The sequence below is a fragment of the Pan paniscus genome, chromosome 13, assembly GCF_029289425.2.
Source record: "Pan paniscus chromosome 13, NHGRI_mPanPan1-v2.0_pri, whole genome shotgun sequence".
NCBI lineage: Eukaryota > Metazoa > Chordata > Mammalia > Primates > Hominidae > Pan > Pan paniscus.
The window spans coordinates 120,062,663-120,075,441 of record NC_073262.2 but is presented as its reverse complement, the minus strand read 5'-3'; the positions used below and the strand labels follow the sequence as shown (position 1 = coordinate 120,075,441).

The 12,779-nt window shown below is 43.6% G+C and overlaps 1 long non-coding RNA gene across 5 annotated transcripts in view; it reads left to right on the top strand.

Moving 5' to 3' along the window:
- The window catches only part of LOC129397305 (uncharacterized), a 524,961-nt gene that overhangs the window by 346,448 nt on the left and 165,734 nt on the right, over nt 1–12,779 (top strand). For all 5 annotated transcript variants that reach the window (XR_008624583.2, XR_008624581.1, XR_008624580.1 and 2 more), the window contains 2 exons: nt 6,420–6,588; nt 7,519–7,617. This is a non-coding gene — a long non-coding RNA (uncharacterized LOC129397305). The remainder of the gene's footprint in view (nt 1–6,419; nt 6,589–7,518; nt 7,618–12,779) is intronic.

The window sequence follows — 12,779 nt, the reverse complement described above, 5'->3', positions numbered from 1 at the left end:
GTGTGTGTTTTAAGTTGTTCTCTAGAATTTTTCATATCCTGTATTAGAAATACTTCACAATTTTTGAAGGAGAATAAAATGAGAAGTAGAACTGTATGACTGCGGAAACAGAATTAGGACCAGTATGAGTTTATGCCAGTGGGGGATTTCTTTAGATCTGGAGAAGGATTTGGACAGGACTCTCTAGGTCACAGTCAGGTAGACACAGGCTGAGGCTCTGGATCACATAATTTTGTACTCACAGAGGTTTTGCTTTGTTCTATTAATAGCTAAGAAAGTAAAAGAAATACTTTGTAAGTAAACCACGGGCTAGGTTCTAGAACAAGTTGTGAAACTGACAGAGGTTTGGCCCAAGGAGGACCAGAAAGGGGGTGTTTAATTCTCTCACTGTATGCCAGGCTGACTTGTATACATGTGAAGTGATTGTGTAGAATTTCTTACCTAATATTTAGAGTATATGCTGTGTTCAAGCCTCTCTGCTAAATGTTTGACCTGTGTTATCTTCTTAATAATCTTCAGCCTATGAGCACTGTTTTGATTGCCTTTGTATTTCATTAAGAGACAGTATGAGGGCCTTTCCTCTCAGAAGTCCTCTCTCTCACACTAGATAGAGAGCCGTTTTCCTTTCTCTTTCTTCTGCCTATTAAATCTCCACTCTTAAACTCCTGGGTGGTGGGGTGGGGGGCAGGGGAAAGAGGCAGTATGATGAAGTGATTGGGGTCATAGACTCTATAGTGTTAGATCACAGCTTTGCTCCTTACAAGCTGTGTGATTATGGCAGCTTACTTAACTTCTCTGTGCCTTGGTTTGTTTATTTATTTATTTATTTTTTTGAGACTAGGTCATGCTCTTTAACCCAGGCTGGAGTGCAGTGGCACTAACATGGCTCACTACAGCCTCAACCTCCTGTGTTCAAGCAGTCCTCCTGTCTCAGCCTCCCATGTAGCTGGAACCACAGGTGTGCACCACCACTCCTGGCTAAGTTTTTTGTTTTTTGTAGAGACTGGGTCTCGCTACATTGCCCAGGCTGGTCTTGAACTCCTGGGCTCAAGGGATTCTCCCACCCCGATCTCTTGAAGTGCTAGGATTACAGACATGAGCTACTGCACCCAGCCTCTCTCATTTTAAAAGTGGGGAGTAGGAGTATTTATCTCACTGCATTGTTGTGCAGCTTAAATCTGTTGATATATGCAAAGGCTTAGGAGACTGATTGGTATATAGTAATCTCTATATAAGTGGTTGCTATTATTATTTGCTATTCTGAATGAGAAAACAAAAATCCAGAGAGATAAGGTAACTTGAAAAAGTTCCCAGCTAGTAAATGGTAGAGCTAGGCCTCAAATCCAGGATTAATTAACTCTAAATTCAAGTACTTAATTGTTATAATATTCTGCCTCCCCAGGAGACATAAAAAATATAGAGACATTAGAAAACAAAAAACATCAGAGTTACTGGAGAGAAGTAGGGTGAATCAGAAATACAGGAACAAAAACTTTGTGACAGAAATCTGGATTTTCTCTTACAGGGTAGCAGAGAGAGCTGTGAGTCTACCCATCAACACACTCCCCCTTTCCTCTCTTTTAAAAGGCCTACTGGTGGGTTCAGGCCTTTGCCTTCCTCTGTGAAGTTATGAACTTCTGGAAAGATGGAGCCCCTCTTCAACTCCAGAACTTTATTTATGGTTGATCCGAGTCAATAGTGGCCCTGTTCTTCTTGATAGGAATTGGTTTGGGCACGGGCAATAAGATGTGAGAAAAGGCCTTATCCCATGGAGGGGTTTCCATGAAAGGTGTATTCATGTGCGAATAGATGAGCTCTCTTTTCTGTTGGATGTTGTGGTGTCTGGGTGTCTTGGTCTTTTGGGCTTCTATAACAAAATACCATAAACTAAGAAGCTTATAAAAAACAGAAATTTATTTCTCACAGTTCTGGAATCTAGGAAGTCCACAATCAAGGCACTGGCAGATTCAATGTCTGGTGAGAGCCTGCTTCCCGGTTCATAGATGGTGCTGTGTCCTCACATGGTGGAAGGGGCAAGACAGGTCTCTGGGACCTCTTTTTTAAAGGCACTAATCCCAACCATGAAGGTTCCACCCTCATGACCAAATCACTTCCCAAAGGCCCCACCTTTTAATATTATCACATTAGTGGTTAGGTTTCAACATAGAAACTTGCAGGGGACACGAACACTCAGACCATAGCAATGGGTAAGACTATGGTAGTCACGTTTCACCAGTAGATTAGCTAACCCAAGGATGAGCCCATACATGAGGGTGCTAGAGCAGGAGGACAGAAAGAACCAGGGCCTTGTTGATGTCTGTGAGCTTTGAACTCACCAGCCTCAGAATTGTCCTACCCATAGACTTTTGTTATAGGAGATAATGTTTTCTTAATTGCTCAAGCCAGTTGAGATATATTCTGTTACTTGCAGCCTGAACCATCCAAACCAGTTCAACTACAAAATCAAACTCTTGCTATAAGAGGAGAGAAAGAAATAGTGCTATGGTATCTTTAGGTGTGTGCCTAGAGGGGCGGCCCCAGATCTATGGGTTTGTTTCTGAGAGTGAGGATGGGTTGTGGCCCTGCAGGGTTGCCGCTGAAGCTGGTTTCTCATGTTGTGTTGGAAAAGGCCATTCTGGGAGCTGGGTCACGAGCTCCTGGAGAAGCAGAGTTCCCCAGCCCTTTAAATGGAGGAGCTCCCATAACAACCAAACAAGCAGGATTCCAAGCAGGAAGATAACAATGATCTTGGAGCTTCTCCCTACTCAGATTAGATGCATGAAGGTAATAAAAACCACCCAAAAGAAACTGCAAAAAGAGGCCTTGGGAAGCGCATTCAAGAGGGTGAAAAGGAAGAACAGAAGGAACCCGTGGAAAGAAAATCTTCCAGACCAAATGATGGTCCAAAAATAATGAGACCAAAGTTCAAAAAAGTAATTTAAACCAAATAAGGCAGGGAAAGCCTAGCCAGCAAGGGGCGGGCTCACTCTGCAGGGAGCAGGCGAGCAGAGGGGATGGAGCTGAGCAGAGTTCAGTTCAGGACAGCCCATGGGTCAGAGGGAACTGAGGAATGTGCCCACTGCCCAGGTCAGCAAGGGGGGCAGCACCAGATGGCATGCTTTCTTACCTCCCCTGCCCCAAGGGGCCTGGAGCATTGCCACCACCCTCACTGGTGACAGGGCTGCTTGAAGTTGCAGAGCACAACCCATCTGGGTGGGTTTGCCGCCACTGCAACAGAGAGCCTGCGGGACCAGGCAAATGAAGGAAGCCTTACTTGCTCATAGCCAAGCTTCTTTTCAGGTTCTATTTTATATTTTATTGCAACAAAGAATTCCAGGGCCATACTCTGAGCCAGGGATGATGGGTGCTAAGCTCATTAACTGCCTGCTCAGTTTGTGGACTTGTTCCTGCTGAATCTGTAGTCCAGGTACTGCCAGTTTCTTGGTGTCAGAGCCCTCATAGGGTTCATTTGTGCATCCTGCATGTGGATATGTGTGTGCATTTACCCAGATTTTTAAAAAGCTTTCTACTTACCTTTTCTATTTAGCACATACCCTCTTCCATACTTAAAACTCCACACCTTCTACCACAGCTTTTAGAGTGATAGCACTGGGTTACAATACATGTTTTCGCAGGAATTGAGCATTTAAAGAGGTACTAAAGTGAACATGAAGAATTTAAATTCTAGGTAAACAGCTCTCAAAAGCTCTCTTCTTTGTGCTTTCCCTGATTATGATATCTGATATTTATTCTTATGACAGAGGACAAACTAAACTGTGTATCACAGTCACCGATTGATTCACTCTGCACCACTGGTCCCCAGTGGCATTTGGGGGCAATGTGATGTCTTTTTCTTAACTCAGGGCCCTCTTAGTCCCTCCTTGTCCCTCTCTGGAGCACTTATGAATTCTTAGGTCCACTGTTCAGCCCGGGCAGGCCATGGAGTGCAAGCAGTGCTGCTGGAGGCTTGCCTAGCTGGTCACTTTCCTGCTCCACTGCTAAAGTTTCTGCCCTCACTCAGGCCATGCTGAACATGGCTCTGTGTGGGGCTCTTCCAAGATGCTCCCAGTCTCCCCTAAGCTGTGTTTGGGAAACAGTGTCGCTGGTCACCTCCTCCAAATATTCTCAGGTTCCTTCCATATCTAGTTGGAAATGTTCACTATGCCTCCTTCTGATCTTGGGGTTCACCTCAGGAGTAGGGAGATTAGGACATGTAAGTCACATCTCTCTGCTGTATTTCTGTCTTTCTCTCCTGCTCACAGCCCCCTTGGGATACACAGATAGGTTCCCTTTCCGCTCTGGTCTTCAGAGTTGGGTGTGTGTACAACATTCCTTTATTTTCTTCCCACCTGGCAAGTGATTTGCCCGTCCCTATTTCCTGAGACATGAAGGCAAATAGGGTGCAAGGAATGAGAACTTGTTTTCACAGATAAGTGAACATGACCTTCGAAGTGGTTAGAAAAACACGCAATCACATTAGCATACATAGACCCTTGAGGCTGGCTGGGAGCCCTGTACAAAAAATAAAAATAAAAAATAATAAAGGCTGCTTTCTGGCTGAGAAGGGAAGGGAAGAGTGAGGATTCTCAACAGTATGGGGGTAACAACTCCACAGGTTCTGCAAGTTTTTCTCTCGGAAAAAGAGGAGTCTTGACTTTTCCTGCTTTGCTTTTAATTTCAAAACAGCACGCACACTTTCATCTCCCGCAGGATGTTCCTAGGAGCAATAACACCAGGGATGAATTTCTTCCCATCACATGAGCAGGATGGCACAATGAAGATGCCCCCGGGAAAGACCCTCCTATTTTTTTCTAATTCAGAAAAAGCAGAAGAATAATATGATAGACATATCCCCTGCTCATATTTAAAATGTTCACTTTTTGTCACTTAGGCTTCAGATAGTATATCTCACAGTTAAAATTGAAAACCATTTTGTTCCTCCTCTCCATCCTAGTCTTGCTTCTTTCTCTCCAGCGATGACCACTGTCAATAATTTGATATATACTATTCCAGTCCATGTTTTTATTAGCTCATTACAGATTTTATATATCAGATAATAGATGGTATTGCTTTGTAGTTGTAAAATTTTGGCTGAATAATATACTGCATGAATTGTTTTGCAATTTGTTTCCAGTAAACAATATGTTTTTGAACTGTATATTTTCTTGCATATAGATACAATCCCTTCCTTTTTTTTTTTTTTTTTTTTTTTTCTGAGATGGAGCCTCGCTCTGTCGCCCAGGCTGGAGTGCAGTGGCGTGATCTCAGCTCACTGCAACATCTGCCTCCCAGGTTCAAGCAATTCTCTTGCCTCAACCTCCTGAGTAGCTGGGACTACAGGCACACGTCACCATGCCAGGCTAATTTTTGTATTTTTAGTAGAGACGGGGTTTCACCATGTTGGCCAGGCTGGTCTTGAACTTCTGGCCTCAGGTGATCCTCCCGCCTTGGTGTCCCAGAGTGCCGGGATTACAGCTATGAGCCACCACAACTGGCCAGTCCCTTCATTTTAAACTGCATTTAAGTACTCAGTTTGTGAATACAAATATCTATTAATTCCTCACTAAAAAATATTCGTTTTTCAATCTTTTCTCCCAGTGTTTTATTTTTAATAATAGGAACAATTGGCTCTACCTAATACTTCAGTTTTAGCCCAAAATTGGCCAGAAGACATCGTTGCCTTAGAGCAGCCTGTCTTCCAGTTGACACTGAACTGCTGTCGACCGGCAGATAGTTGAGAGTCCACATGTGCCCCCAAATAGTTGCAGACTGTGTGTGCAGGGCCTGATTCTGTTCTCTTCTCTGGAAAATGGGATCGTTACTGTTTCTTTCTTCTTGGGCTGTATGAGGGATTGGTGGTGTGGAGCATGTACCACAGTGTCAAGCAGACACCCCTGTTCATGCTAATACATACAGTATTTAATGCCTGGTATAGACCTAGACCCCTGACTCCCTGGCCAATTGTTTTTCAAAGACACTCCCTGCCTGTGTTACCACTGTTGATAAGACCATGTCTCAAAGAGTTAATCATCTGGAAGACAGAAATCTAACCACAAGAGGCAGAGGCAGTAGGCTGTAGAGTTAAGTGGCAGGCTCACAACCCCAAGTGCTGTCAGTACTCACAGCTTCTTCTCGCCAGCAGCTGTCTGTACTCTGGATTGTTTTGAGCGTGTCTTTGCAGGGCTTGCTTGTGCCTGCCAAGTTCAGCTGCCTGCAGAAGCACAGCTCAGAGCCGTCCCTATAGGCCTAGTCCTTGCACAGGTCTGGCCAATCAGAGCTCTGTTACCAGGCAGAGCCTCTCTCTCCAGCTCTGGTCACTGTCAGCCTGGCTGTCCAGGCACCCTTTTGCAATTTTCGTTTGAATTGATTTTTTTAAAAGCACCTGATATACACTTTTCTTCTTATTCTTCTCCTTCTAGTCCTCTATTCAAGGCCCTACCACAGAGACACACAGGAATGGAACTCAGAATCACAAACAAACAAACTTTGATCCAAGAAAGAAAATGATCTTTAAAAAGACCCTCGTTTCATGCTGGCCAATGCTGAGAAAATCTGCTCTGGAGGATATTTGGAGACACTGATTAAAAGGTAGTACCATCACCACATATTTAACTTCCCCCTCTTTTCCCTCTGCTTCTAGGAGTAGAGAAACCAACAAAACCAACTAGAGAGAGATGGTAAGTTTCAAACAATCTGTCCCCCACCCCACCACTATTCACACCTTTCACAAGGGCCCAGCCACAAAGCCAGTGCAACATGACATCAATCATCAGCAAAGTGGAGGTGACAGACCCTGCCTTTCCCCTCTTATGGCATATTTGCTCATCTTCTCTCTTCCCCACTCCTCTCTGAAAAGAGAAAGGACGAAAGCAAGGCAAGCGCATTCCTGAGCGGGAGCTGCAAGCGCCCAGGCTCATGACTACTGAGGAGCACACTGGAAGGGGAGAAAAGGAGGGGGGAAGATTGAGGGACCAAGATGGCAGGATAAAATGCTGTGGATGGAAGGGCAAGTTCTCCTGGGGTAGGAAGTATGAGGGGTCAGGGAGTTTGGGATGCCAAAGAACAGGAGAAGATTGAAAGTTTAATAAGCAACCTTGACCTATGCTATGGCACATCCTAAAATGTTAGAAGAAATGTGAGTACAGGTTGGAATACCGGTATACCCATGCTGTTTTGAATTCAGTAATGCTTTGATACTGAGACATGCCCCACAGCTTTCTAAGCATTACACTTACTTATACTGCATTTTTAAAGCAGTTTTATAAGAACATATGTAAGTAGATCAGTACCATTAAAATGGGGTTAATTTTTTTTCCAAGTCACAATGGTGTAGGGCAGGTTGTGGTGGGAGGATTAATTATCTAGAAATCTGGCTAAAGCTAATTATGAAACTGTTATTGCTAAGAGAAAGGGGGAATTAGGCAGAAAGCCAGTCTACCTTGCTTCAAATGGATTTTCTCTAGATATCTGATCCTCTCAGTCTCTTCCTTAACCTCTCCTTCTCTTCCCCCTTTCTAGATGGTTGTCCCAGTGGAGGGGGATTCTTCGTGTTACGTAGATAGCAAGCACGATGCAAAAGTGTTGAAGCAGGAGTGTAAAGAATAATTAAAACACCTGGTGAGTTCTAATTTTATTTTTGAAGAACATAGCTTCTAAACAAGTGTAAAATACAAGCCATGGCCCTAAAAGCCAGGGTCTAAAATAAATGAGTTAAAAAATGTCGTGGTTCCCATATCTTAAAGTTTTGCAACTCCTCCCCCTACCCCAAACAAAAAGAATCCTTTTAGGAATGAATATTTCATGTGTTAAAGTGATATTTTTTATATTAGGAATTTTTAAAGGTTCCTAATAATCTTTTTCTTAGTCTAAATTCAGGCAAACTTAATACTTTTGATTTTAAAAAGTAAACAGCAGTAAGATCTCATTTTTAGAAAGTTATGCCTATCAGTATACATTGAGAGATCACAGGAACAATTCTTACGTAAAAGGAACAAGGGTGGTCTTAATGATGGAATACTGGAGTGATTTTTAAAACTTTTTTGTACTTTCCAGTTTGAATAATTTAAAAAACAAAACTATATATTGTTTTCTACAGGTAGAACATAAATTTTTTTAAAGGAAAAGAGATTAGGCAATCAGTTGCTTGAGAAGTAATTGAATGCCAAATATTAGGTTGGTGCAAAAGTAATGGTGTTTTTTGGCATTGAAAGGAATGGCAAAAATCGCAAATTACTTTTGCACCAAACTAATACTTTTTCCTGTAGATTTCATGAGGTTTCCTCTGTGTGTGTGTGTGTATGTGTGGGTGTGTGTGAGAGAGAGAGAAAGAGGGTAGCAGTGCCTCAGTACATCTATTCCCAGGAGACATTTTGTGATCTCTGAGTTCCAAGGAATGAGGACCAGACAAAAGGGGCAAAAGCAGTAAGAGGAAAAATGGAGATCAGGAAAACTGGCCATGACTCAGCAAAAACACAGTGACATTTTCAGAAACCCAAAGCCTCAGACATTACAAAGTCGCCCACACCCCTTACTTCTGAAGAGAGTTGTCCTGGCCCTCCCCATTTCAGGTGGGCTCCAGCCTAGGCTGGGTAAGCATTGAGAGTGAGGAGTGAGGAGGCAGGTGGGTGGATTGTCCCTCAAGGTGCAAGGAGGGAACAAGTGCCCTGTCTGTGGCTGATTGAACTGGGGAGGACCAGAGACCGGAAGGTATTCTCAATAGCCAGTATTTCTCAGAAACAGCGGAAGTCTCCCAGACAAAGCAGACAGGTTGGCATCCCTTTCTTGAGAGTCAGTAAGAGGGAAAGGAGTGAGGCAGGCCTAGCCAACATACCAGGGACAGTGGTGAAATTTCGAGAATCTGGAGGGTCTGCCAGCTGTGCTTCCCAAAGCAGCTTTCAATGCCTGCCCCTGAAAAGCTGGCATACACCTGGCTGCCAAACCATAAAGGGACATACCTAGAGTGAAGGACCAACTGCCCTTAAATTCACTGCCTTGTGCCAGCTCCTAAGTTACTGTAGGGATCTGTATGGGTCTGGCCCCTCTGCATGGGCCCTGGGACCCTTCAGAAATCTATTCTTGTGCTTGGCATCCCATCTTATCTTCTCCTTGCTCTGCTGTTAGGTGATGGGTGAACCTATCAACACCCTATCTCATGTCACCAAGTACTCAGATTCAAAACTGAAATCCAGTTCCTACTAGATCACTAGCCATCCTCTTTTACTTCAGTTTCTCATAGCCTACAAAGAAAAGAAGAAACAACACATACGAACAAAAGATCAATTAAAAAAAACAGAGGAGAGATTTCCTGGCATTGGGCTGGGGGCACAGCAGGAAATTCTAGCCACACAAACGATTCTCCATGGCCAGAGAGTTAGGCATCATGACCCTTGGGTTGAGCAACCCTAATGCAATACCAGGGTGTTAAAGGGCTGGAACTCTCTGGCCCTCTGGTAGGTCAGTTCTTAGCTGTAATATAATTTTACAGATGAAAAATTCCAGACAGCAGTGACTTGCTCTGTGTTACACAGTGAGACATAAATACAATGTACAGCAGCGACATAGGCCTAGTACTAATTATTTGACATCCTAAGACCTTTCCTTTATTGTCTGAAGTGGCTTAGCTGAGATGAATATCCAGCATGTTATTACAGCGGGAAGCCAGGCCAGCAGACTTCATTGTCCTCAATTCTGTCTCAGTTACACTAAGCTTTCCTACCCCATTACCTAAGTTTTGAGATGTAAAGTGGAAAGACACATTTAGTCGACATTGTACCAAGACAGTAGGTAGAAATTCGTCATGCTTGTGCCTCCCAGGTCTCAGGGTGCCTGATCTGTTTTCCTCTCGGCCCAGGCTCATCTTCAGGGCCACTTTCTCTTTCTTTCTTCGACATCAAATATCAACCCCGCCCCTTTGTATATCGCAACAGCGATTTAGTGGACACTCTAGCTGACTGATTTTGTTCCATTACAAAATGAGTTTCCTGCCAGAATAGAGGGGGAGATTATATAGACAGACATACATTTACAAACACAAAAGGAATGTGGAAGGGTGATATGGAGGCACTTTCAAAATGGCAGGACCTGCCTCCAGGCCATGGCAGCTTCTGCCCACAGCCCAGAGAGGCCACTCATATGCTGTGAAAGTAAAGGCATTACCTCGTTTCCTTGTCACCACCTGAGTGATCCATGAATGGGTGTTCTCTCCTCACTACAGGTGAACTTGGTCAGGACAAGAAGCTCCAAAGGCTTAGTCAAATTCTTTGTTGGTACTACCCTACTTTACTCGGTCGTATTATATAAAGCTGTTTAGCCAGGCCCTTGCTTCATACATTCCATGTCGCTGAACAAGAACTCAAATTCTAGTTAGCTGCCACCCCTCCCAAGTAAATTTTACTTGATGTGCAGTTATGTGCTGAAATATACTGTGTCCTATAGAAATGAGCAAGGTGAGGGAAGGAGATGCAGAAGGAATTGAGTTGCACACTTTGGATCAGATTCGTGCAGGAGTTATATGGATGAACTGACATGCCCCAAACCAGATGAAGAAATCCACCTCTAAAACTCAGCCAAGAGCCTGTTTATAGAGGGCTTCATTGTTTATAATTTCCATGTCAGTGCTTCTCAAATGCTCACTACTCCTCTCTTGTTTTGGCCTTACTAAATTGGGGTGAGCTATGTGGTTCTTGCCCCTGATTTATCAATGTGAAAAGAGAGTCTTTAGGGATTTGACCATAGACAAGTCCCCAGGGGAGTGAGGGGTGGAGGTAGAGTAAGTATTCTGCTTTTCCAGCCTCTTTACTCTTGACTCCACTGCCTTAAAGCAAGGTGTCGCCAGAAACCATGGTCACCTCCTCTTTGTGAGACAAACATGAATCTCTCTTGGCCTATTACTCCCAAGGAAAGCAGAATATAAAAAGACATGTCTTCAGCCTTGCCAGATAGCTTCAGGGTAAAATTCTTCCCCAAACCAAGTGTTAGAGTCCAGTCAACTGTTTCAGGGAGGGCAAGAAGTAACATGGAGAAGTATTTAATCCTCTTTCTTCCCCAAAATTCCATGACATCCAAGCTTGTGGTGAGCAGGCCCTGCCAAGGCAGACAAGATCATTGAGCTGAAATCAAGAGAATGGGTCCTTGGCAGAGCAGACCCTTATAAGGATGAAGATTGGATGCTGGGGAAATCCTACCAGCCCTTGGCAGTCCGAAGGTCTGAGGTTCCAGACTGGGCTCTCTCATTTTCCATACCTCCCTAGGAGCTGGCTGCATAAGGCATGAAATAAGCTGAAGAATCATGAGCACCATCCAACCCATCTGGGAACCCACAGTGGAAAATTATGGGAGTAATATGTTGGGACAGCCCTGGCTTCTTAAGACAAATGCATATTTTTGTGCTTTTCTGCATAGTTTATACAACTTTTCATTTTGAAAAAAATGAACAGGTAGCATGAAGAATGACTACTCATTCTTCAAATGCTTTGGAGAAGCCAGAGCTTGGGGAAGCCAATGAAAGGGAGGATGAGGATAACCAAGGAAAATCGCTCTCAGGAGAAGCATGAAGGAGCAGCACGTTGGGTCTCAAACCCTGTTATAATGAATGCTTGGGCATTTTGTGCTGGGTTTTTGTGATAAAATTAGCATTAGGACTCTTGAATGAATTCATGGGACATGATTTATGCTCCTACTTTACACCAAACACTAGAAAGGTAAAAATAAAGAATGAATAAGTGGTGGCTTTTTCACTTAAGAAATGTTTTGCTTGAGAAATCAAAGCTTTGAAAGCACAGAGACTTCTATTTAGATATTTGTTTTAACTGCTTTTCTTTTTCCGTGCTCTTCCTTACTCTTTTCCCTCTCTTCGCTTTTCCTCTCATCTTTTCTGCAAAGTTCTGAGTCTTCTAAACAAGAGACAGTCCAAGTCATTGTGATTTAACAGATATCAAAAGAGCAGCACCCTTATCTAAAGAGACACATCTGCACACCAGACCTTCAATGCGGGACACTACAAATGGGCTATATGGAGCATTTGGGAAATCTCTTAGCAGAGGCTGATTCTAGAGGCATTCACTCTGGGTTGTATCTGAGAACACTGACTTTGCTTCAGGAGCCTACAAACTTCATATTGGGACATGCAGGAGAGCAAATCAGAGCAAATATGTTGGAGACTTTCCTACCTCATCCTGACCAGGAAAGAGCAAAAGGTCTGAGAGCCTGGCTAAGCACATGTGGGCTCCATGGACCCTAGATTCTGCAGTGAGCTATTCTTGACTCCAACACTCTATTCCAGGTTCTACCCCCAACCCAAGTGGCCACTCTTCAGTTTCCCCATTTCTTTTTTCTCTCTCTGCCTCTCAAGCACCCATCTCTTTCAGATGCTCTGTTCTCCACTCCCTTTTACAAATTCTTTCTCAAAGACCTCATCCATTCCCATGGCTTTGATTGTCACCCACAGTACATGTTGTCTCTCAAATCGGAACCTCTCTCCTGGGTTCCAACCCTAATTGATTATTGGGTGTTGCAACTGAATTTCCTTCTCAAATAAGACACATAGTCTCAAACTCTTGACCTGTTTCCTCTCTGGTATCTCCCATCTTAATACATGTCACCGAGATGTAACCAGTCTCCCATGCTAGAAATCTGGGAACATCCTGGACTCTGTCCCTTTTATCGCCCTCCTTAAGAGTCACTAATACTATTGATCATGGTTTCTAAAACTCAGTAGAAATCAGCATCTTGGCTTTCTCACCTGTTTCTTCCATTCTTCAGGCCCGTTCATTTCTGTCTGC